This window comes from Dendrobates tinctorius, unplaced genomic scaffold, assembly GCF_039654945.1.
Source record: "Dendrobates tinctorius isolate UK_male_01 unplaced genomic scaffold, ASM3965494v1 ptg000236l, whole genome shotgun sequence".
NCBI classification, from domain to species: domain Eukaryota; kingdom Metazoa; phylum Chordata; class Amphibia; order Anura; family Dendrobatidae; genus Dendrobates; species Dendrobates tinctorius.
Window position 1 is genome coordinate 4903396 of NW_027361903.1, and position 24448 is coordinate 4927843.

Below are 24448 nucleotides of genomic sequence, written 5' to 3' on the forward strand. Positions count from 1 at the left end.
CGAAACCGGACGAAACGCATGACCATCCGGCGTGATCCGGCACTAATGTAAGTCAATGGGGAAAAACCGGATCCGACATTGCATTTCGCCGGATCCGGTTTTCGTAAAAATAGCCGGATCGCTCCTGACGGCGAAAAACTGATGTGTGAAAGAGGCCTAAGCCGCTCTCAGGCTCCAGGGCATCCTCATTATCCCTTATCTCGACGACTGGCTCTCCAAAGTCGCCTCAGAGGAGGCTCTCCAGCTTCATCTTCCAGTAACATTGCAAGTTCTTCACGGACACAAATTTCTCATAAACAAGGGAAAATCCCAACTCTCTCCAAGCAGAGAGCGGAAATTTCTAGGTTTCATAATCAGCTCCCAGAATATAGTACCAAGGTTATCGGAAGACAGAATTTACAAGATCTTGGCGGGGTCGAGCTTGTGACTCCCAGCAAACAAGTATCAGTCAGGATGGCCAGGAAAGTCCTAGGCGCGCTGACTGCCTCTCTGGAAGCAGTACCATGGGCCAGAGCCCACAGCAGGTCTCTCCAGCTCAGCATCCTGTCGGTCAGGGACAAGAAATGCCATTCTCTGAGCAAGCGGTTTTCCATTCTATGCACTACTATACAGGATTTGGAGTTGTGGTCTCTGGTGTCTCAGCCGCTTAGAACCATCACAACAGTCAAGTTGCAGTTGGGGTACTCGTTTACAGGAGACACAGGTCCAGGGCAAGTGGTCCTCTTTGGAGAAAACCTCTCCCTCCAAACTAAGAGAGATGTGAACTGTCAGACTGACCTTGGCTCACTTTCATGATTAACTGTTTCTTCAGGATGTCTCAGTCCCTTATCTGGCCAGGGAATGTCGTCTAACCTTTGCCTTGGCAGAACGAGTCCTCAGGAACCTATCAGTGGTCCACATCCAAGGGTCTGACAACAGCAGAGTCGAGCAGGAATCAGATTCATCCAGGATAATGGATCCACGTAACTGCTCCATGTAACTGCTCCACCAAACTGCTCCATGTAACTGCTCCATCAAACTGCTCCATGTAACTGCTCCATCAAACTGCTCCATGTGACTGATCTATATAACTGTTCCACCTAACTGTTCCACGTACCTGATCCACATAACTGCTTCATGTACCTGCTCCACCAAACCATTCCATGTAACTGCTCCACCAAACTGCTCCACCAAACTGCTCCATGTAACTGCTCCACCAAACTGCTCCACCAAACTGCTCCATGTAACTGCTCCACCAAACTGCTCCACCAAACTGCTCCATGTAACTGCTCCACCAAACTGCTTCATATGACTGATCCACATAACTGCTTCACGTACCTGCTCCACCAAACGATTCCATGTAACTGCCCCATGTAACTGATCCACATAACTGATCCATGTAACTGATCCATGTAACTGCCTGGCGACTGAGTGCAAAGATTTGAACAATCGAGGTCTTTCGGAAGCAGTAATCTACTTTGTTATCATATAAAGACCCTCTACAGGCAAGAGTCACTCCGGAGTCCTTATACTCTGTTTCAGGGATCTACACAGATTGTCCCTGTAGTCAGTGCCCTCCACACAGATTACCCAGGTATGCAATGCCTTTTGCACAGAGTGCCTCCATACGCAGTTCCATGCATACAGATTGCCCCATTATAGAGCAGACTTCGTACGTATCGTCCCCGTACACAGTGCCATAGCTGCCCACTCAATAGTATATATAGAACTTGTAGTACTGTAGTTGTAGTGAAATGTGAGAGATCATACCAGAAGGGAGACCTCATGCCAGTGACCCTACAAGGGGTGTCCGTAGTGTTACACAGGACTGCAGGTAACATCTACTACATTATCTGTACTCAGAGAGTTATCACTGTGATATCTGTGATCTTACATAGGACTGCAGGTGACATCTACTACATTATCTGTACTCAGAGAGTTATCACTGTGATATCTGTGATCTTACATAGGACTGCAGGTGACATCTACTACATTATCTGTACTCAGGGAGTTATCGCTGTGTTATCTGTGGTGTGACATAGGACTGCAGGTGACATCTACTACATTATCTGTACTCAGAGAGTTATCACTGTTATCTGTGGTGTTACATAGGACTGCAGGTGACATCTACTACATTATCTGTACTCAGAGAGTTATCACTGTGATATCTGTGATCTTACATAGGACTGCAGGTGACATCTACTACATTATCTGTACTCAGAGAGTTATCACTGTGATATCTGTGATCTTACATAGGACTGCAGGTGACATCTACTACATTATCTGTACTCAGGGAGTTATCGCTGTGTTATCTGTGGTGTGACATAGGACTGCAGGTGACATCTACTACATTATCTGTACTCAGAGAGTTATCACTGTGATATCTGTGATCTTACGCAGGACTGCAGGTAACATCTACTACATTATCTGTACTCAGAGAGTTATCACTGTGATATCTGTGATCTTACATAGGACTGCAGGTGACATCTACTACATTATCTGTACTCAGAGAGTTATCACTGTGATATCTGTGATCTTACATAGGACTGCAGGTGACATCTACTACATTATCTGTACTCAGAGAGTTATCACTGTGATATCTGTGATCTTACATAGGACTGCAGGTGACATCTACTACATTATCTGTACTCAGAGAGTTATCACTGTGATATCTGTGATCTTACATAGGACTGCAGGTAACATCTACTACATTATCTGTACTCAGAGAGTTATCGCTGTGTTATCTGTGATCTTACATAGGACTGCAGGTGACATCTACTACATTATCTGTACTCAGAGAGTTATCACTGTGATATCTGTGATCTTACACAGGACTGCAGGTAACATCTACTACATTATCTGTACTCAGAGAGTTATCACTGTGATATCTGTGATCTTACATAGGACTGCAGGTGACATCTACTACATTATCTGTACTCAGGGAGTTATCGCTGTGTTATCTGTGGTGTGACATAGGACTGCAGGTGACATCTACTACATTATCTGTACTCAGAGAGTTATAACTGTGATAAGTGTGGTGTTACACAGGACTGCAGGTGGCATCTACTACATTATCTGTACTCAGAGAGTTATCACTGTGATATCTGTGGTGTTACATAGGACTGCAGGTGACATCTACTACTACATTATCTGTATCCAGAGGTGATACATTTTTATTGGTGGGAGGAGGGGAGTGATCGTGTGTTGGGGCCCCTGATATTTTCGGGCCCTAGCTGTGCCCCTGTTGGTGGCACACAATGCTGGAGGCTCGATCTGTACATGTAGATATTCCAGGTCCGCACACATTGCACAGCTGGAAAGATTTTGCTTTGTATACAGATGTGTTGATTTGATTTGTTACATTGTTGCTGGTGACATCAGGACAGAAGCCGCGACCTCTCGTCACCTTCTTGTCATCCTTCATTTAACTTAGATTACATTTATAATTAATCTATTTCTGTTTTTTTCGGTCCAGATGGGGTGCAGAGTGCACATTAATGAGAAAAAAAAGAACTTTTTTTGAATTTACCAAATGGCTGCAATGAAACAAAGAGTGAAAAATGTAAAGGGGTCTGAATACTTTCCGTACCCACTGTTTCTAGGAATTTAATAAGACATTTTCCAGAAATCCAGGGGCGACACAGAGGAACATTGCAGAACATAAGGAGGCACTTGATGAGGGGTCATATACATAAGAGGATCCCGAGACGTTTACATACTGACTGGAGAGGCTCTTCATCTCGGGCCGGTTGTGAAACCTTCTCTCTATATACATTGCGGCTCTTTCAAAATACTAAAAGAAGGACATAAACAAAGATTTTTATCAAATATCTCAGCTAACCACTTACACCTAATGGAATGGGGGCAACAGCAGCACAGAGCATTTCAGAAGAGCAGAGTACTGATCGGTGCTCCAGTCCCTGGTGTCCCGAAGTTTGGTGCTCCAGTCCCTCGTGTCCCGTGGTTTGGTGCTCCAGTCCCTGGTGTCCTGTAGTTTGGTGCTTCAGTCCCTGGTGTCCTGTAGTTTGGTGCTCCAGTCCCTGGTGTCCCGTGGTTTGGTGCTCCAGTTCTTTGTGTCCCGTGGTTTGGTGCTCCAGTCCCTGGTGTCCCGTGGTTTGGTGTTCCAGTCCCTGGTGTCCCGTGGTTTGGTGTTCCAGTCCCTGGTGTCCCGTGGTTTGGTGCTTCTGTGCCTGGTGTCCCGTGGTTTGGTGTAACAGTCCCTGGTGCCCTGTGGTTTGGTGCTCCAGTCCCTGGTGTCCTCTGGTTTGGTGCTCCAGTTCCTGGTGTCCCGTGGTTTGGTGCTCCAGTCCCTGGTGTCCCGTGGTTTGGTGCTCCAGTTCTTTGTGTCCCGTGGTTTGGTGCTCCAGTCCCGGGTGTCCCGTGGTTTGGCATTCCAGTCCCTGGTGTCCCGTGGCTTGGTGCTCCAGTTCTTTGTGTCCCGTGGTTTGGTGCTCCAGTCCCTGGTGTCCCGTGGTTTGGCATTCCAGTCCCTGGTGTCCCGTGGTTTGGTGCTCCAGTCCCTGGTGTCCTGTGGTTTGGTGCTCCAGTTCTTGGTGTCCCGTGGTTTGGTATTCCAGTCCCTCGTGTCCCGTGGTTTGGTGCTCCAGTCCCTGGTGTCCTGTGGTTTGGTGCTTCAGTCCCTGGTGTCCTGTGGTTTGGTGCTCCAGTCCCTGGTGTCCCGTGGTTTGGTGCTCCAGTTCTTTGTGTCCCGTGGTTTGGTGCTCCAGTCCCTGGTGTCCCGTGGTTTGGTGTTCCAGTCCCTGGTGTCCCGTGGTTTGGTGCTCCAGTGCCTGGTATCCCGTGGTTTGGTGTTCCAGTCCCTGGTGTCCTGTGGTTTGGTGCTCCAGTCCCTGGTGTCCCGTGGTTTGGTGTTCCAGTCCCTGGTGTCCCGTGGTTTGGTGCTCCAGTCCCTGGTGTCCTGTGGTTTGGTGCTCCAGTTGCTGGTGTCAGCACAGAGTATTTCAGGAATAGTATGAGCTTATCATAATCTGAGCATAGTGAAAGGAGTAGAGTAAAGAGCAGCACAGAGTATTTCAGGAGATAAAAGTGTTCCTGTGGGAGGTTACTGACAAATGACAGAAAGTTACATAGGAAAAGGAGCAGTTCTCCTAGCAGCACAGAGTGTTTCAGTAGAGAGATGACTCGGAGTGGGATTCGGCAGTGACTTGTGCATTTCCTGGAGTTTCCTGTGCGTGACAATTCTTGTTTTTTTTGCTGCCATGCAGTCACTGAACCGTGATCCAGGTAACGTGGTAAATCTGTAATATCAATTCTGCCGGGAAAGTTTGCAGCGTGACCCAAATGTATCTGCCCCTAATCTGGATGCGGTCAGTGGATTCATACAAAGTATCTACATAAGGCTGGATCCTGTGCGAGAAGAACGCCGACAATCTCTCAAACCAACCTGTCAATCAAATGGTTGGTGACATGGTGGATTCCCCCCGACCCCCTCCAGTGCCCTATCCTCCATTTCTATTATCCTGTTTTTTTATTTCACAATGTATCATTTAGTGGTCATAGCTGTAGATCTGCCCCCACACCCCATCAGCCAACACCAGACCTCATAAGCCACCACCAGGCCTCATCAGCCACTTCCAGGCCCCATCAGCCACCACCAGGCCCCATCAGCCATCACCAGGCCCCATCAGCCATCACCAGGTCCCATTCACCACCCCAGGCCCCATCAGCCACCACCAGGCCCCTTCAGCCACCCCCAGGGCTCCATCAGCCACCACCAGGCCCCATCAGCCACCACCAGGTCCCCATCAGCCACCACCAGGCCTCATCAGCCACTTCCAGGCCCCATCAGCCACCACCAGGCCCCATTCACCACCACCAGGCCCTGTTGTGAGTTCATTTTCCCCTTCACCGTCGATGTCTGATGAACTCCCTCTTCTGGTGAAGGAAGGTAGTGAGGCTGATTACCAAACACCTGATCTGGTAGATGATGACTGGGTAACAGGAAATTCTGACTGGATATAAGGCAGCCGACACCCTTCTGAGTCGCTGGTGATTTCTCTGCTGGATTCTTGGAGACCAGTCTGATTCCTGCTTCCCAAAGATAAGTTTTTGCTCTGCTATTGAACTTATTAGTTTTGTTTTGTTTACCTTGTTTTTTGGAGTTCAGCCATCCCCGGTCGGGGGTGTGCTGAGTTCCATTTTTGTCTCTGATCAGTTAGCCTCTTTGCTCTGTCTTCAGAATTTACCTGAGTGCTGATATAGTCTTTTTGAAGTCCTAGCGACTTCAGGGCCTGTTTTTCCTATCAGACGGTTGGGACATTTTTTGGTAGGGTTTTTTACGGATTGCAGACAGCAGCTTTTCTATCCTGTCCTTTTTAGTTAGCTTGGGCCCCATCGTTTGCTCAACCTATCTTTCTATCTGTGTTAGTGTTTTCATCTTGCTTCACCGTCATTATATGTTGGGGGCTGCCTATTGCTTTGGGGTCTGCTCTGGGGCAGTTTAGATTTCCCTTTTCTTTCTTTAGGCCTATTTAGTTCTCCGGCTGTGATCGAGGGGTCTAGGGCATCATAGGAACCCCCCACGGCTACTGTTAGTTGTTGTGGATAGGATCAGGGGTCTGCAATCCGATAGCTACCAACCTCTCCGGTTTTCTGGACTTAGCTTGTATTTTTGTTTTTTCCTCCTTCGGTGACTCATTCATAACAAGGCCCCATCAGTCACCACCAGGCCTCATCAGCCACTTCCAGGCCTCATCAGCCACTTCCAGGCCCCATCAGCCACCACCAGGCCCCGTCAGCCATCACCAGGCCCCTTCAGCCATAAACTAGTCCCCATTCACCACCACCAGGACCCATCAGCCACTACCAGGCCCCATCAGCCACCCCCAGGGCCCCATCAGCCACCACCAGGCCCCATCAGCTACCACCAGGGCCCCATCAGCCACCACCAGGCCTCATCAGCCACCACCAGGGCCTCATCAGCCACTTCCAGGCCCCATCAGCCACCACCAGGCCCCATCAGCCATCACCAGGCACAATCAGCCATCACCAGGCCCCATCAGTCACCACCAGGCCCCTCCAGCCACTACCAGGCCTCATCAGCCACTTCAAGGCCCCATCAGCCACCACCAGGCCCCATCAGCCACCACCAGGCCGCATCACCTCCACCAGCCACCACCAGGACCCATAAGCCACCCCCAGACTCTCAATGGTGGGGGTAGACGTTGTGCTTAGTGGCAGAATAAACCTGACAAAGAGTAGAGATACCGTGGCATTGGAGATTGTGAGGTGAGAAAACGTGAAGTCAATGATGTAGCAAAAAATGTCTGTGTAGAATTCTGGCCAATGTTTCGGTCCTAAGACCTGGCTCACAGCCTACAAAATCTATACATGTAAACACAGATAAAGAATCAAATAACATTAACACAGAGCAATAAAATACTGCATAGATAAACAGAAAAAAATAAAAAGTCAAAATAAAAACACGTCCAAAGGGCAATATGAAAACACAAAGCAAAAAAAATACAGGAAATACAGAAATAAAATGGGATGAAAATTACAAATTGATATAACATAAACTAGAGCATTCAAAACTAAAAAATGGATATAAGAAGAAAAACATAAGATTAAAAAGGAGAAAAAAGTAAGTAAAATAATATAAGGTACTGTAAATGGAATCACAATAAGAAAACCACAAAAGGAGAAAACAAGCGACAAAGACATGGAAAATTGGAAGCAATAGAAAAAAAGAAAAATTAAACAATTAAAAAAAAAAAACACAGAACGACTCACAAGAAACACAACACTTATTTTTTTGTGAGTTTCCCCTTTTTCCTATTTATGTGCGTTTTTCAAATTTTTTCCTACTTTTCCGTGTCTTTCTCATTAGTTATCTCCTTTTATGACATTTTCTGATTGTGATTCCATTTATCCTATTTGTTCACCATATTTCACATATTTTACCTTTTCCTGTTTTCAAGTTTTTTTTTTCAGATATTTTTAGTTTATCCTTTTCTATCCTTTTTTTTTTTGTGTGTCTCATTTCTTTCTTTTCCCTGGTACCCTTATACTCCTTATAATATTTTATTTTTTCTCCTTTTCTTTTTTTATTCTTATATCCAATTTTTTGTTTTAAATATCGCCTGTGCCGTGTTATCTCTCATCAGCAGAGACGTGTGATGTTTGCGCTACGAGCGTAGACCCCCAATGGAGGAACGGCCTCCGGGTGCTGTACAAAGGGAGCCGCAAGGTCACCTGCTCCGAGACCACAAGCAGATACATTTGTATCAAATCTACACAATGCTCTGTGAGCGAAACACATAAAACTCACAGATGTCTCCAGTCCTAATTGCTTGATACAATGTATCTGTCCAGGTTCCAATCACAGCATTGTCTGCGCACAATTGTACATAGCAGGAATGTGAATGTACTTAGAGGGGCTGTCCGGTCCAAAGTAATAAGTCTTCTGCAGTCACTCTGTGTGACCTGCCTCGCTCCATACTAGGGGGACTCATAAGTCTGCAGTCACTCTCTCTCCTGTAGAGTGTAAGCTCTTATGATCAGCGGGGTCCTCTCCTGTAGAGTGTAAGCTCTTATGATCAGCGGCATCCTCTCCTGTAGAGTGTAAGCTCTTATGGTCAGTGGGGTCCTCTCTCCTGTAGAGTGTAAGCTCTTATGGTCAGTGGGGTCCTCTCCTGTAGAGTGTAAGCTCTTATGGTCAGTGGGGTCCTCTCTCTCTCTCTCCTGTAGGGTGTAAGCTCTTATGGTCAGTGGGGTCCTCTCTCTCTCCTGTAGAGTATAAGCTCTTATGGTCAGTGGGGTCCTCTCTATCTCCTGTAGAGTGTAAGCTCTTGTGATCAGCGGGGTCCTCTCTCTCACCTGTAGAGTGTAAGCTCTTATGATCGGTTGTGTCCTCTCTCCTGTAGAGTGTAAGCTCTTATGGTCAGTGGGGTCCTCTCTCTCCTGTACAGTGTAAGCTCTTATGGTCTGTGGGGTCCTCTCTCTCCTGTAGAGTGTAAGCTCTTATGGTCAGTGGGGTCCTCTCTCCTGTAGAGTGTAAGCTCTTATGATCAGTGGGATCCTCTCTCTCCTGTAGAGTGTAAGCTCTTATGGTCAGTAGGGTCCTCGCTCTCTCCTGTAGAGTGTAAGCTCTTATGGTCAGTGTGGTCCTGGCTGTCTCCTGTAGAGTGTAAGCTCTTATGGTCAGTGGGGTCCCCTCTCTCCTGTAGAGTGTAAGCTCTTATGATCAGTGGGGTCCTCTCTCTCCTGTAGAGTGTAAGCTCTTATGGTCAGTGGGGTCCTCTCTCTCTCTCTCTCTCCTGTAGAGTGTAAGCTCTTATGATCAGTGGGGTCCTCTCTCTCCTGTAGAGTGTAAGCTCTTATGGTCAGTGGGGTCCTCTCTCTCCTGTAGAGTGTAAGCTCTTATGGTCAGTGGGGTCCTCTCTCTCTCCTGTAGAGTGTGAGCTCTTATGATCAGTGGGGTCCTCTCTCTTCTGTAGAGTGTAAGTTCTTATGGTCAGTGGGGTCATCTCTCTCTCTCCTGTAGAGTGTGAGCTCTTATGATCAGTGGGGTCCTCTCTCTTCTGTAGAGTGTAAGTTCTTATGGTCAGTGGGGTCATCTCTCTCTCTCCTGTAGAGTGTACGCTCTTATGATCAGTGGGGTCCTTTCTCTCTCCTGTAGAGTGTAAGTTCTTATGGTCAGTGGGGTCATCTCTCTCTCTCCTGTAGAGTGTGAGCTCTTATGATCAGTGGGGTCCTCTCTCTTCTGTAGAGTGTGAGCTCTTATGGTTAGTGGGGTCCTCTCTCCTGTAGAGTGTAAGCTCTTATGGTTAGTGGGGTCCTCTCTCCTGTAGAGTGTAAGCTCTTATGGTTAGTGGGGTACGCTCTCTCCTGTAGACTGTAAGTGTAATAAGCTGCAGGTACTGATGATGTCACCACGGATCAGAGACAGACCAAGAGTAGAAGTGTTTATTTACAGGGGATAGTGACTCCACGCAAGGAGAAGCAGTGGGGGTAAAAACTGACAGAGTAAAACGGTTTAACAGAACATTAAAGCTAGGCAAAACTCTCAAACAGTTAACCAAGATGAAAATGGTTAAACGGGTATTTTTGCAACTTATCAGTCCGATGAAGTCTTGATTGAAGGGTCGTTTTCTTCAATGTTGGTACCATCAACAGCGGCACTTGAAGTCTCTGTAGTCTCTCTCTCTCCTCTTGGGACACGGGAACTCCGGGGTTAAAGCGGGAGGCAAGGAGATGCTGTGAGACTGAGTCTCCCCTGCTGTAAGTCTCTGCATGTTAAGCTAACAGTCTCTTTGCAGGAACGATGCTGCGCACACTGAATAATCTCTCTGCCACACTCTGGCTCTGGTCTGTCACCACGGGCACTGGGGCTGCGCGCACGGGTCACTTTCTTTGCACTGTCAGGGGGGAAGCCTCCTCTGGTCACAGGGGCTTATGCGTTTACAAACTCACAGACAGCGCTCTCTATATCACGTCTTTTAGCCTCAATCCCCTGACCGGGAGTTCTCTCTCTCCTGGAGCGCATTGCTGCAGCTTGCTCTCTCCGTGACTCATGCTGCTCTGTCCCTGGCGCGCTCTGCTTTCGTGCCCTCAGCCTGCATAGCTTCCGGTCCACCGCCCCTTCTCTTTCCCCCACTTCCCCTGCCGGTCACATGGTGCAGTCGGTCCAAGTCAGCAAGTCTTCCCCCTGGCAACCCCGCTGCCCGGGTATGTGGTTCTGGACACGGAGCAGGGGAGGTAATGCCCTTCTGACTCTAGAAGTATATAAAGCAGTCACATCACAGCTGACCCACAAGAAGTGATCCATCCATTTAACTTCAGAAAATTGATCTAAGACATCCTTGGAATCTCTGAGAAAACATAGAGTCCTTATACCTAACAGTGGTAGAAGAGAATCCAACCACTGGCTGAAGTGCTCTGTAATGGAGCCTCTACCAGAAATGATAAGACGCAGTGGTGGCGGTGTAATACCTTTGCGCTCTTTAGGTAGAGCATGTATGACTGGAAGTATTGGATGATCCACCTTAAGGAATTCCCAACCCAAAGCCGTCATCAGTTATCCTGATTGTGCCTTCTTGCTTCCGCCGTGTATATACAATTAGTATAATTTACGATTTAAACCTGTAACTATGTTAATTCTTTTTCCATTTCTTTTTTGGAGGTGTCGTAGGTCAACCCATTGTGACCTCAACCCTCTGTAAGCCCCTGTCATCCATCCCACATGATAAAATCGGCACTTGTGGTATTTCCAGAAACTTTAATGACGATTCTATTTTGAAGCAGGAAATCAACTCGTGTTGCAATAAATTAAGGAAAATAGGTGATCCCACCGTGACTGTGGAGAGAGCCTCCAAGACTGTGCCTAATACAATCATTACAATCTTATTAGTTCCAAACACGATGTTCTGAAAATAAACCTGTGCTTTCCATTCCATATAGTCAGCAACTTAACACAATAAAGTCGCTGGTTAAAAAACACATTCCCATCTTGAATGAGGATCCCACCTCGTCACACATTGTAGCCAGGAGAGCTGCCACCATATTATCTCCCCAGGAGGAAACATCCCACATGGTTGGATCATCCAGGTTCTTTTTTAATGTGGTAGTACTCGGTGTAGGACCTGTACACATTCTGCAGTAACGCACACATTTTGGGACAGTGATAATTAAAAGCAATATAGCATACAATACAGCAATGCATCAATTGTAACTCTGAATCTGTGCTGTAGATGATCCTTTGTGTTGGATGTAATTAAAGCTATGTTGGTTTTTACCACACAGAGATTAAAAATCAGAATCTCTGAACATCTGACGGATGTTATTTCTTCTTCTAGCTCTAAGGCTATTTTCACACATGGCGGTTTCTTCGCATTTTCGCGGCGGTTTTAACCCCGCGATTTTGCCACGAAAACGCGAAAAATAAGCATCCCATGCATTCCTATGGGATTCCGCAATGCTGTGCTAATGCTGCGGTTTTTACCGCGGCAGAATCGCTTTGCAGTAAAAAACGCAGCATGCTTATTAATTTAGCGAAATCGCGGCGATCCCGCACCAATAGGAATGCATTGTTCTGCTTACTTTCCGCATGTGGCTGTGCACACCATGCGAAAAGTAAGCAGAACATTTGCGGATGGTACCCACGGTCCGGAGGAGAGGAGACTGTCCTTCGGGCTTTGGGTACCATATCCCTGTAAAAAATAGAATTTAAAATAAAAAATATTGTTATTCTCACCTTCCGACGTCCCACGCAGCCTTCCCGCCTCTCTCCACACTCCCGGTCCCAGTAATCCTTTGCGAGCGATGAAGTCCGTTCTCGCAGTCATTCGTGCGACGTCATCACGAATGACTGCGAGACGTCGCGATCCCGCGAGAACGGAGGTCATCGCGGTAATTCTCGCAAAGGATTACTGGGACGGGGAGCGTGGAGAGAGGTGGGAAGGCTGCGCGGGACGCCGTAAGGTAAGAATAACAATATATACTTTTTTTAAATTATTTTTTACATCCTATCTTTTACTATTGATGCCGCATAGGCCGCCTCAATAGTAAAAAGTTGGTCACACTCATCAAACACTATGTTTGACGAGTGTGACCAACCTGTCAATCAGATCTCCAAGCGATGCTACAGATAGCTTGGAAAACGCTAGCAATTCTGCAAGCTAATAACACTTGCAAAATGCTAGTTTTTCCGCGGGAAAATCGCGGGAATTTAAAATGTGATTTTCCCGCGGAATGGAATTCGGAATTCTTGTGGTAATTTCCGCGAGAGTTCCGCTACGTGTGAACGTAGCCCAATCGTACGTTATCTGCGGCATCCGAGCACTTTATCAATCTTCACCAGAAACACACACACACTTTGAAAGTCATCAACATTGAGAGACTGGTGTCATGTCGGACGCTGTTCACACCACAGCATCCGGCAGGCAGAGGTAGTTCCACCTCCAGCCACTATAGCCTCAGTGGCGCCGGCCTGATCTTCAGGCTCTCGGGGGTTAATCCTGCTGGAGACCAGGTTGGCTGGTTAGTCACGCCCACGGTCTTTAAATAGTCATGCTGGCCTATGGGCGTCGCCGATTATAGCTTGTGTTTCATACCAAGTGGTTCCGGTCTGGAGTGGAGGTGTTCAAGAGAGAGAGATTCATATCTGGTGTCGTATGATCCGTCGTTATCCTTTCTCCTTCCCATATTTGTGTTTAGTTGTGCCCTGTTCACATTACTGTTTATTCCTGTGTGTGTGCGGCGCAGTGCAGTTTAAGTTCTCCCTGTCTGTCATTATTTGTGTGGGAGCTTTGGTGGTGACTTCTCACTGGGTGGAGGGTGGAGGGTTAAGTGCAGGGCTGAGCAGGAGATAAGGAAAGGTCGGAGGCTCAGGCATTTGCACCTTCAGCAAAAACCCTGGGTTGAGGGTCAGACAGGGTTTCCCCTAGTAAAGGGACACCACAGGGGCCCCGGGTCTTTCAGCCTTAGTTGAACTAAGCCCCCGTGACATTATAATCGGCCCACATTTTTTCAGGAGTCCATGGATCCATTAGATTCCATAACCCGCCAGTTGGCGGCGCTGTCCATACAGGTCTCCGAGTTGAATGGGGCAGTTCAGCAGCAGGGCCTGGTAGTAGCAAAGGTGCAAACGGCATCTGCAGGTATCGGTGCAGAGCCGAAGTTTCCGCTGCCAGAACGATTTTCAGGCGATCGCAGCAAATTTGTCGTATTTCGGGAGGCCTGCAAATTATACTTCCGCATGCGGCCAATATCCTCAGGTAATGAGGCCCAGCGAGTAGGGCTGGTGTTGTCATTACTGAGTGGTGACCCCCAAGCATGGGCATTTTCCTTACCACCTGACTCTGCTACATTTCATTCGGTCGATAATGTTTTTTCTGCCCTCGGGCTCATTTACGATGACCCTGACCGACTGGCTCTAGCGGAATCTAAAATCCGCGCCCTCCGCCAGGGGGAGCGCTTGGCAGAAGACTATTGTTCTGAATTTCGCCGCTGGGCTGTAGACACACAGTGGAATGACCCAGCACTGCGGAGCCAGTTTATTCATGGGGTATCAGGGAGGGTGAAACAAGCCCTCCTGATGTATGAGACTCCGGCATCATTGGAGTCTGCCATGAGTTTGGTGATACGTATTGATCGCCGTTTTCGTCAGGGGGCACAGGAGACGCTACCTCTGGGGGAAAACAGAGGTGCAGGTGTGGTTGAAGTAGATGAGTCCCCTGAACCTATGCAGATTGCTGGCGTGGCACAGGTTCAGCCTCGCGCTCCGGGAGTCCGGAAGTCCGGAGCATGTTTCTACTGTGGTAAAGGTGGTCATTATGTTAACGTTTGCCCGGTACTACCTAAGAGGGTCACACCGGCGGAAAACTGTTAAGCTCAGAGGGTATGGAGGAGACCCAACTGAGCGTATGCATATCCTCCATGATGGTATCTCAATGTATGCTCCCTGCCAAGGTTATTGTCGCCGGCAGAGAGCTACCTATATCAGTGTTTGTGGATAGCGGTTCCGCCACCAATCTCATAGATGAGGAGTTTGCACACACCGCCGGGTTTAAGATTGAAAAACTTCCTCACCCCATACAGGTGGTGACCATTAATGCTGTTCCCCTCCCTCAAGGGGAGATTACTGAGTTTGTGGCAGAGGTGAAACTCCACATTGGGGTCCTACATTCTGAGTCGGTTACATGTAGGGTCCTCCGTAATCTCCCAGCTCAAATGGTCCTGGGTTTTCCATGGCTGTCCAGGCACAACCCGGTAATTGATTGGAAAACTCAGGACATAGTACAATGGAGTGGTTTCTGCCAAGACAATTGCTTGGCCACATGTGTGTCCGCCGTGACGCCCAGCCTGCCGGAGGCTTTGCAGGATTTCGCGGATGTTTTCTCTGAGAAGGGTTGCTCAGAACTGCCTCCACATAGAGCCTATGACTGTGCTATTAGGCTAAAACCCGGGGCCAAATTACCTAAGGCCAGGATGTTTAATATTTCTGGTCCTGAGAGACAAGCTCTGAAAGACTACATCGCGGAGAGTCTGAGCAAAGGTCACATCCGGCCTTCGTCCTCGCCTGTAGCCGCGGGGTTTTTCTTCATTAAGAAGAAAGATGGGGGGTTACGCCCGTGTCTGGATTTCCGAGAGTTAAACCAGATTACTATCCGTGATCCCTACCCAATGCCGTTGATCCCGGATTTGTTCAACCAGGTAGCGGGGGCAAAATGGTTTTCCAAGCTGGACCTCAGGGGGGCGTATAACCTCATAAGGGTCCATCAGGGGGATGAGTGGAAGACGGCGTTTAACACTCCTGAGGGTCATTTTGAGAGTCTGGTTATGCCGTTTGGGTTGACCACCGCGCCTGCCGTTTTCCAACATTTTATTAATGATGTCTTTGCTCATGTCCTGGGGAGATTTGTGATTGTATACCTGGATGATATCCTCATTTATTCTAGCGATCGGGACACTCATTTGCAGCATGTTAGGCAGGTGTTACAGTTGCTCCGGGAGAACCAGCTCTATGCTAAGCTGGAAAAATGTTTATTTTTAGTCCAGGAGTTGCCCTTTTTGGGATATATTGTGTCCGCAGCTGGTTTTAAAATGGACACCGCTAAGGTGCAAGCGGTGTTGCAATGGGAGAGGCCGGAGAGTCTGAAAGCACTCCAGCGGTTCCTGGGGTTTGCGAATTATTATAGGAAATTTATAAAACACTTTTCGACTGTCGCCAAACCGCTCACGGACATGACAAAAAAGGGTGCCGATCTGGCGAACTGGCCTGAGGTGGCTATACGTGCATTTGAGCGTCTGAAGAATAGTTTTGCTTCAGCCCCCATTCTGGTGCAACCAGACGTGTCTAAACCTTTTGTGGTAGAGGTTGATGCGTCGGAGGTGGGAGTGGGGGCAGTACTGTCTCAAGGCTCGTCCTTGAGCGAGATGCATCCATGCGCCTACTTCTCCAAGAAGTTGTCGCCGGCCGAACGGAATTATGATATCGGCAACAGGGAGTTGTTGGCCATCAAACTGGCTTTTGAGGAATGGCGACACTTCTTGGAGGGGGCGGCTCACCAGGTCACAGTTATCACCGACCATAAGAATCTGCTCTACCTGGAGTCGGCCAAGCGTCTGTCTCCTAGGCAGGCTCGCTGGGCATTGTTTTTTACTCGTTTCAATTTTCTTGTGACGTACCGTTCCGGGGCTAAAAACACCAAGGCGGATGCTTTGTCTAGGTGTTTTCCGGGGGGAGAACCTCGGGAAGAGCCGGTACCCATCCTCCAGAAAGGGGTAGTGGTCTCGGCTCTCACGACTGAGGTAGAGGCGGAGATTGCCGAGGCCCAAGAGGAGGTACCACCAGGACTTCCCGCCAACAAATCATTTGTACCCCTGCATCTTCGGCCTAAGGTGTTGAAGGAACACCACGATTCGGTACTGGCTGGTCACCCAGGGGTGAAGGGCACCTTAGAGCTGGTATCGCGTCGTTTCTGGTGGCCCAAAATCCGGCAGGACGTGGTCTCGTACGTGGCAGCTTGCATCACGTGCGCTAGGGCTAAGTCACCCCGAACCCGTCCTGCTGGCACGCTACAGCCTCTGGGGGTACCCAATAGGCCATGGACAGAAATCTCCATGGATTTTATCACTGACTTGCCAGCCTCGGCAGGGAACACGGTCATCCTGGTGGTGGTTGACCGTTTTTCAAAGATGGCGCATTTTGTGGCGTTGTCCTCTTTGCCCAATGCTAAGACGTTGGCTCAGGTATTTGTGAAGGAGGTGGTCAGACTCCACGGAGTACCGTCTGACATAGTATCTGATAGGGGTACGCAATTTGTGGCGAGGTTTTGGAAAGCTTTTTGCTCAAGGTTGGGGATCAAGTTGTCACATTCATCGGCGTTTCATCCACAGTCTAATGGACAAACTGAGCGCATGAACCAAAATCTTGAACAGTATTTACGATGCTTTGTGTCCGACAACCAGGAGGAGTGGTCTACTTTCCTTCCTCTGGCCGAATTCGCATTAAATAATCACCGCCAAGAGTCATCAGGAGAGTCTCCATTCTTTTGTGTGTACGGTCAACATCCTCAGTTTTGTACCTTACGTCAGGGTGACTCCGGGGGGGGTGTCCCGGAGGAGGATCAGCTAGGAGCCCAATTGTCATCAGTCTGGAGGCGGGTGAAACAGCGTTTGTTGAGCATGAGTGCCAGGTACAAACGGGTGGCTGACAGTAGACGCGTGCCAGGTCCGGACCTGTGTGTGGGTGAATGGGTGTGGTTAGCTACGAAGAACATAAAACTCAAAATCCCTTCTTTAAAACTGGGTCCAAGGTTTATTGGGCCTTTTAGGATTTCTGCCATCATTAACCCAGTGGCTTATCGGTTGGAACTTCCCGCAGTGTACAAGATACACAACGTGTTTCACAGGGCTTTATTGAAAAAGGTGGTAGGCTCTGTGGACACAACGCCGATGCCACCTCCAGTCATGGTGGATGGCGAGTTAGAGTTCGAGGTCGCCAAGGTAGTGGACTCTCGAGTAGTACGCCGTACTCTTCAGTATTTGGTGCACTGGCGGGGGTATGGTCCAGAGGAAAGGTCTTGGGTTCCAGCCTCAGACATACATGCGGATCGGCTGGTCAGTTCTTTTCACCGTCGTCATCCGGACAAGCCGGGTCCTATGAGTCTTGAGGGCCCTGGGGTCCCTCGTAGAAGACGGGGTACTGTCATGTCGGACGCTGTTCACACCACAGCATCCGGCAGGCAGAGGTAGTTCCACCTCCAGCCACTATAGCCTCAGTGGCGCCGGCCTGATCTTCAGGCTCTCGGGGGTTAATCCTGCTGGAGACCAGGTTGGCTGGTTAGTCACGCCCACGGTCTTTAAATAGTCATGCTGGCCTATGGGCGTCGCCGATTATAGCTTGTGTTTCATACCAAGTGGTTCCGGTCTGGAGTGGAGGTGTTCAAGAGAGAGAGATTCATATCTGGTGTCGTATGATCCGTCGTTATCCTTTCTCCTTCCCATATTTGTGTTTAGTTGTGCCCTGTTCACATTACTGTTTATTCCTGTGTGTGTGCGGCGCAGTGCAGTTTAAGTTCTCCCTGTCTGTCATTATTTGTGTGGGAGCTTTGGTGGTGACTTCTCACTGGGTGGAGGGTGGAGGGTTAAGTGCAGGGCTGAGCAGGAGATAAGGAAAGGTCGGAGGCTCAGGCATTTGCACCTTCAGCAAAAACCCTGGGTTGAGGGTCAGACAGGGTTTCCCCTAGTAAAGGGACACCACAGGGGCCCCGGGTCTTTCAGCCTTAGTTGAACTAAGCCCCCGTGACAACTGGTCAGACCACCCAGAGGAGGTGATATTCGGAGAACGCTCATGACCTAAGAAGCCTTCTGGATTTTCTGTTTGGGAACTTGCTATCCTGTAGGATTAATGTCTGCAAGGAGTAGAGGTTTCATTATTGCGATTGATTGCACAAGTAGTTATATCTGCATTTCATACGTGTTATTTGATACAGAATTGATTCGTACTTTTTCTTTTTTTTATATATTGTGGGGGTTTTTCTGTTTGTCTCCGGTTGCTAGTGATTTTATAGATTCATGTGTTTGTGATTTTTTTAATTAATTATGCAAAAGATCATGTGACTACAATTGGTTTTCTTTATTGGTCAGTCTTTGTATATATTCTTTGAGGGTTTCCATTGCATGTAGGTTTGAGAAAGGACACTCGGTGTGTACGAAACGCATAGCCACGTATGATGCGTGCATTATTATCTGCCATCATATATTTTTAATTTTTGATAAATAAAATTTGCACTTTTTAAAGAAGCTGGAACAATTTTTTGTTTTTGTGACCTCTTCTTCAAGGACTTCACACCGGAGATCTCCTCGTGGCTACCTCCTGTCGAGACAAAATGCTCGAGTCTCCTCCTCAGGTTCTGATACAGGTGATCCCTGTTCAGGCTTTTGAGGTTCGAGAGTTGTCAGAAGAATCTCGCCACCCGATGTCTGAACATCTCCCACCACTCTGACTTAGTGTTACTTAGGCCCAGCAGCGGTACCTGGCTCTGAAGAAAATCCTCAAAGGACCGTATTACAGCTTCTCCCTCAAGAAGTGACGAATTCAGCTTCCAATAACCTCTTCCCATCCTAGGAGTCTCTGTGACGTTCAGAGAAAACATAATCAGTGATCGGAGAACTAATAATAATAATAATAATTTCTATAGCGCCAACATATTCCGCAGCACTTTACATTTCAGAGGGGATTTGTACAGACAATAGATCAACAGATACTAAGAGGAATGAGGGTGTTAGTGTAGGGAAGGTGACCTGATGGACTTGTCTGTAGGAAGAAGGGATGCTGGGTGCACTGTAGATGGACGTTTATAATAATAGAAGGGAAACAGCTGGGGGAAAATGGAATAGGAGTGCAGTACCTAAGTTTGACCACAAGATGGCAGGGGGAGCGTGAGTACAGGACTTGACAGCAGCCTAGGGCTTTAGAAACCACTTAGTCATGGGGGACGGGGAGACAGGAACCCAGGAGGGAAATTCCCTAGGAGGGAGATAAATAGGACAGGAGAGGGTTCCAGAGGGTTCCAGTCCTGGGAGGAGCTCAGGAGGAGAAGAGACAGTGAAGGAGAGCGAACAGTGGTGGAGAGCTCGACCAGGGGACTGAGGAGAAAAGAAGTCAGGGGGGTGGCCCCGACACGAAGAACCACAGAACAGACGAGGCCCGGGGGTACCAAATTGACGACGATCTCGGACTGGTGAAGCGCTGGCGGTAGATAGGCCTAGGGCAGCCCCAGTGAAAGAGCCACGAGGAACGTCGCAACGACAGAAGGAAGGTGCAGATACCCGGGCCTGAATACGGAGAGCTGTGAAAGTGCTGCGGTGTATTGCTGCGGTCGTCAGGAGGACGGCCATTAAAGTCAGACCTGTTGTACCCGAAATCTGCCTCCGTCTCGTGTCTGTGTCGTCTGTTTGCGGTAAGCAGTGGACCACCCCCCAATCCGGGCCATTACCACATTACCACGGCTGGTCAGGAGACAAATCTCCAGGAGTGGACCCTCTGGACCGTGGCACCGAGGGGCCCTGGGCAAGCTGCCAGGTGGAGCCGACCCCTATACAGGGATCGTTAGGAGCAGGCCCAGGGGTTCGGGTACCACGATAGCCGGTATCGAGAGGGGCAGCTCAGGACAGACTGGAGTACCAGTGCGGGACTGAAGTGTAGACAACAGAGCGGGATCACTGAAGACTGGACCGGAGTAGAACTGCAGGACTGGAGCATATACAACAGGACGGAGCAGGAACACGGGAGGCAGGGCTGGAGTAGGACTGTAGGACTAGAGTGTGGATAGCAGGATCGAGCAGGAACACCGGAGGCAGGGCTGGAGTAGGACTGTAGGACTGGAGTGTGGATAGCAGGATGCAGCAGGAACACCGAAGGCAGGACTGGAGTAGGACTGAAGGACTGGAGTGTGGATAGCAGGATGGAGCAGGAACACCGGAGGCAGGACTGGAGTAGGACTGAAGGACTAGAGTATGGATAGCAGGGTGGAGCAGGAACACCGGAGACAGAACTGAAGTATAGATAGCTGGACCCACGGAGCACCGGACTGCGGGGCTATTGCAGGAACCACGGAAGGCAGGACTGCGAGACTGCAGAGGGCACACGAGGAAGCAGGGCCCAGTGTGCTAGCAAACACAACGATCAGGCGCCTCCCTCAGGGGGGAACGGCCTGATATGGCCCTGTCAGGTCTGCCATTGGTCCGTAGGTGCTTCCGGGTCAGGGCATTGCCGGAGCACAAGTAACAGGAGGGAGGCGCGGCCGCGGCCTATGGCGCATGCGCATTGCATGCAGAGACCCCATTGGTTGCGAGCCTGTCAGAAGGGACCGCCGTGGTTGTCGGGCGGCGGGGGGCTGCAGCGTGGGAGCGGAGGCCGGGTGAGTATGCGGAGGCGGCGTGACAGAGGGCCCTGCTAGCAAGCTTACAATCTATGAGGAAAGAGGAGACACGAAAGGTGGGTGGTAACAATTGCTTTCATTGTTCGGGGACCAGCCAAAGTGTAGGAAATCAGGTGTTCATGTAATGCTGTGTGAACCGGTTATGAGCCAGAAAATGTAACAGTACAGACACAGAGGGCTATTACATGCATACAGCATGTGAGGACATGATGCGAAGAACCTGGTTATGGTAAAAATTTTGAATGGGCAACACAGGGATAGTTAGGTTAATGTGTTGAGGCGATAGGCCAGTCTGAAGAAATTCATTTTTAGTGCACGCTTAAAACTGTGGGTATTGGGGGGATAAATCGAATTAGCCTGGATAGTGCATTCCAAAATATTGGCGCAGCACCTGAAAAGTACTGGAGACAGAAGTGAGAGGTTCTGATTATTGAGGATGCTAACCTCAGGTCATTAGCAGAACGGAGGGCACGGGTAGGGTGATAGACTGAGACGAGGGAGGAGATGTAGGGTGGTGCTGAGCCATGGAGGGCTTTGTGAGTGAGAATGGGGAGTTTATACTGAATTCTGAAGTGGATGGGTAACCAGTGTAAGGACTGGCACAGGGTAGAGGCATCCGTGTAACGGTTGGTGAGGAATATGATCCCGGCTGCAGCATTCAAGACAGATTGGAGGGGGGAAAGTTTGGTAAGAGGGAGACCGATTAGAAGAGAGTTACAATAATCCAGACGAGAAAGAATAAGAGAAACAGTAAGAGTTTTTGCAGAGTCGAAAGTAAGAAAAGTGTTGTGCGTTCATTCTCCCCTCCGTCACTGAGGCCTGGTGAACTCCCTATTCTAGTGAAGGAAGGTAGTGAGCCTGATTATCAGGCACCTGGGACTAATGAAGACGATTGGCTGAGTGGAGTCACTGACTGGATTTAAGGCAGCCTACGCCCTTTCTGCCCTGCGGGTGATTTCTCTGTGGACTCTTGGACTCCAGTCTGATTCCTGCTCTCCTAAAGCTAAGTTTTCTGTTTTGCCTTTTTGCATTTAAGATTTGTTTTTGTTTTTTTTTTGCTTTTTGGATTCTGCCACTCCCTGCTGGTGTGTGCAGTGTTCCGTTAGCTCTTCTGAAAGTACCTGAGTGCTGATTTAGTTTTTGAAGCTTAGTTGCTTCAGGGCCATTTTTATATCAGCTTGTTGGCTTTTGTCTCTGATAGGGTTTTGGCAGATTGCAGACAGCAGCCTTCCTATCCGTTCCTATCTAGGTAGTTTTTGGGCCCCGTCTTTGCTCAGCCTGTCTTTCTGTCTGTGTAAGTGTTTTCATCTTGCTTCACCGTCATTATATATGGGGGGCTGCCTATTGCTTTGGGGTCTGCTCTGGGGCAGTTAGATTTCCCCTTTCCTTCTTTAGGCCTATGTATCTCTCCGGCTGTGATCGAGGGGTCTAGGTCATCTTAGGAACCCCCCACGGCTACTGCTAGTTGTGTTGATAGGTTCAGGGGTCTGCAATCTGATAGTTGCCAACTTCTCTGGTTTTCTGGACTTAGCTAGCATTTCTGTTTTTGCCTCCTACGGTGACTCAATCATAACAGAAAAGGTCGAATTCTAGAAATGTTTTTGAGGTGCAGATGACAAGAGCGAGCCAGACATAGAATCATAAAATGGTAGAGTTGGAAGGGACCTCCTGGGTCATCTGGTCCAACCCCCTGCTCAAAGCAAGATTCACTATATCATCCCAGACAGATGGCTGTCCAGCCTCTGTTTGAAGACTTCAATTGATGGAGAACTCATCACCTCTTGTGGCAGCCTGTTCCACTCATAGATCACTCTAACTGTCAAAAAGTTTTTTCTAATATCTAATCTGTGTCTCCTCCCATTCAGTTTCATCCCATTGCTTCTAGTCTTTCCTTGTGCAAATGAGAATAAAGATGATCCTTCTACAATGTGACAGCCCTTTAGATATTTGTAGACAGCTATTAAGTCTCCTCTTAGTCTTCTCTTCTGCAAGCTAAACATTCCCAAATCCTGCAACCTTTCCTCATAAGACAGGGTTTGCAGACCGGTCACCATTCTGGTCGCTCTTCACTGAACTTGCTCAAGTTTGTTGATGTATTTTTCAAAATGTGGCGCCGAAAACTGGACACAATATTCCAGATGAGGTCTGACCAAAGAGGAGTAGAGGGAAATAATGACTTCACGTGATCTAGACGGTATGCGTCTGTTAATACATCCCAGAATTGCATTTGCCTTTTTTACTGCTGCATCACACTGTTGACTATGTTCAGTTTATGATCTATTAGTATACCCAAGTCTTTTTCACATGTGCTGTTGCTTAGCCCTATTCCTCCCATTCTATATATGCTTTTTTCATTTTTATTGCCCAGATGTAGTACTTTGCATTTTTCTCTGTGTAATGCAGCGGTGTCCATGCTGTGCAGTGATGAGGCAGTGACCCAAGCAAGTTCATAATAAAACGTGTTTAATGTCCAAAACTCGCACAGGGCTTTTTTCCTTTCCCCCAGACTCTGTGGCCATGGGCCACTTATAAGATCTGGGCTGGAGGGAACGGACCGGCCCTACTACCTTCCTGCAGTCCATTTAAAAAATAAAAGCCCATGCCTGGTTTTCCTGAACGAGCTCCTTGGTCACATAACTTGAACAAGTTCACATTCACTCTTATTCAGGCTTGTGACTCGCAGGCAACTTGCTGTGAGCACAGGGCACTCCAGCGGATCTAATACGCTTCTGAGTGCATCCTAGGGGACACATAGCGACCCTCACATATGACACCGGTCACAGCCTCACATACCTCCCCTCTGTTCAAACTTGTGGAGTTGAACATTTGTCACCATACTGGGGGCCCGTGACAGGGCATCCGCATTTCCCTGTGATTTCCCCGCCCGATGTTCCACTGAGAAATTGAAGTTTTGTAGGGACAAGAACCATCTGGTGACTCAGGCATTCCTCTCTTTTGCATTTCTCATCTAGATGAGGGGTGACTGATCTGTTACCAAACGAGACTGATGCCCCAGCAAATAGTAGCGTAGGGACTCCAAGGCACATTTAATCACCAAGCACTCCTTGTCCACTATGCTATAATTTTTCTCTGCCAGGGTCAGTTTCCGGCTCAAATAGGTGACTGGATGCTCCTCCCCGTTCACCTCTTGCGACAGCACCGCTCCTAGGCCTACCTCTGAGGCATCGGTTTGCACAATAAAGATTTTCTTGAAGTTGGGGATGATGAGGATGCTTCCTCTGCTTGAGGTTTCCACTGGACCATCACCGTCTTCTTACCCTTTAACATGTCCATTAGGGGTTCTGATTTCCCAGCAAAATTGGGTAAAAATCGGTGGTAGTACCCAATAATGCCAAGGAATGCCCTCACTTGTTTGGTACTTAAGGGCTTGGGCCAGTTTTGAATGGCCTCAATCTTGTTCACTTGGGGCTTGATAACCCCGCGGCCGATCACGTATCCTAACTAAGTACCGGGCCTCCTTGAGACCTATCGCACATTTCTTTGGGTTTGCGGTCTAAAAGACTCCAGCACTGTTTGTACCTGGGACAGATGGGTATCCC

The 24448-nt window shown here is 48.5% G+C and overlaps 1 protein-coding gene across 1 annotated transcript in view; it reads right to left on the reverse strand.

Annotated features, from left to right (window-relative positions):
- Positions 1-19059, reverse strand: part of PLEKHS1 (pleckstrin homology domain containing S1) — a 65530-nt gene extending 46471 nt beyond the window's left edge. The window contains exon 1 of the mRNA XM_073556638.1: positions 18981-19059. The gene's annotated coding sequence lies outside the window, so the exon portion shown is untranslated. The remainder of the gene's footprint in view (positions 1-18980) is intronic.
- Between the last annotated feature and the right edge of the window lie 5389 nt (positions 19060-24448).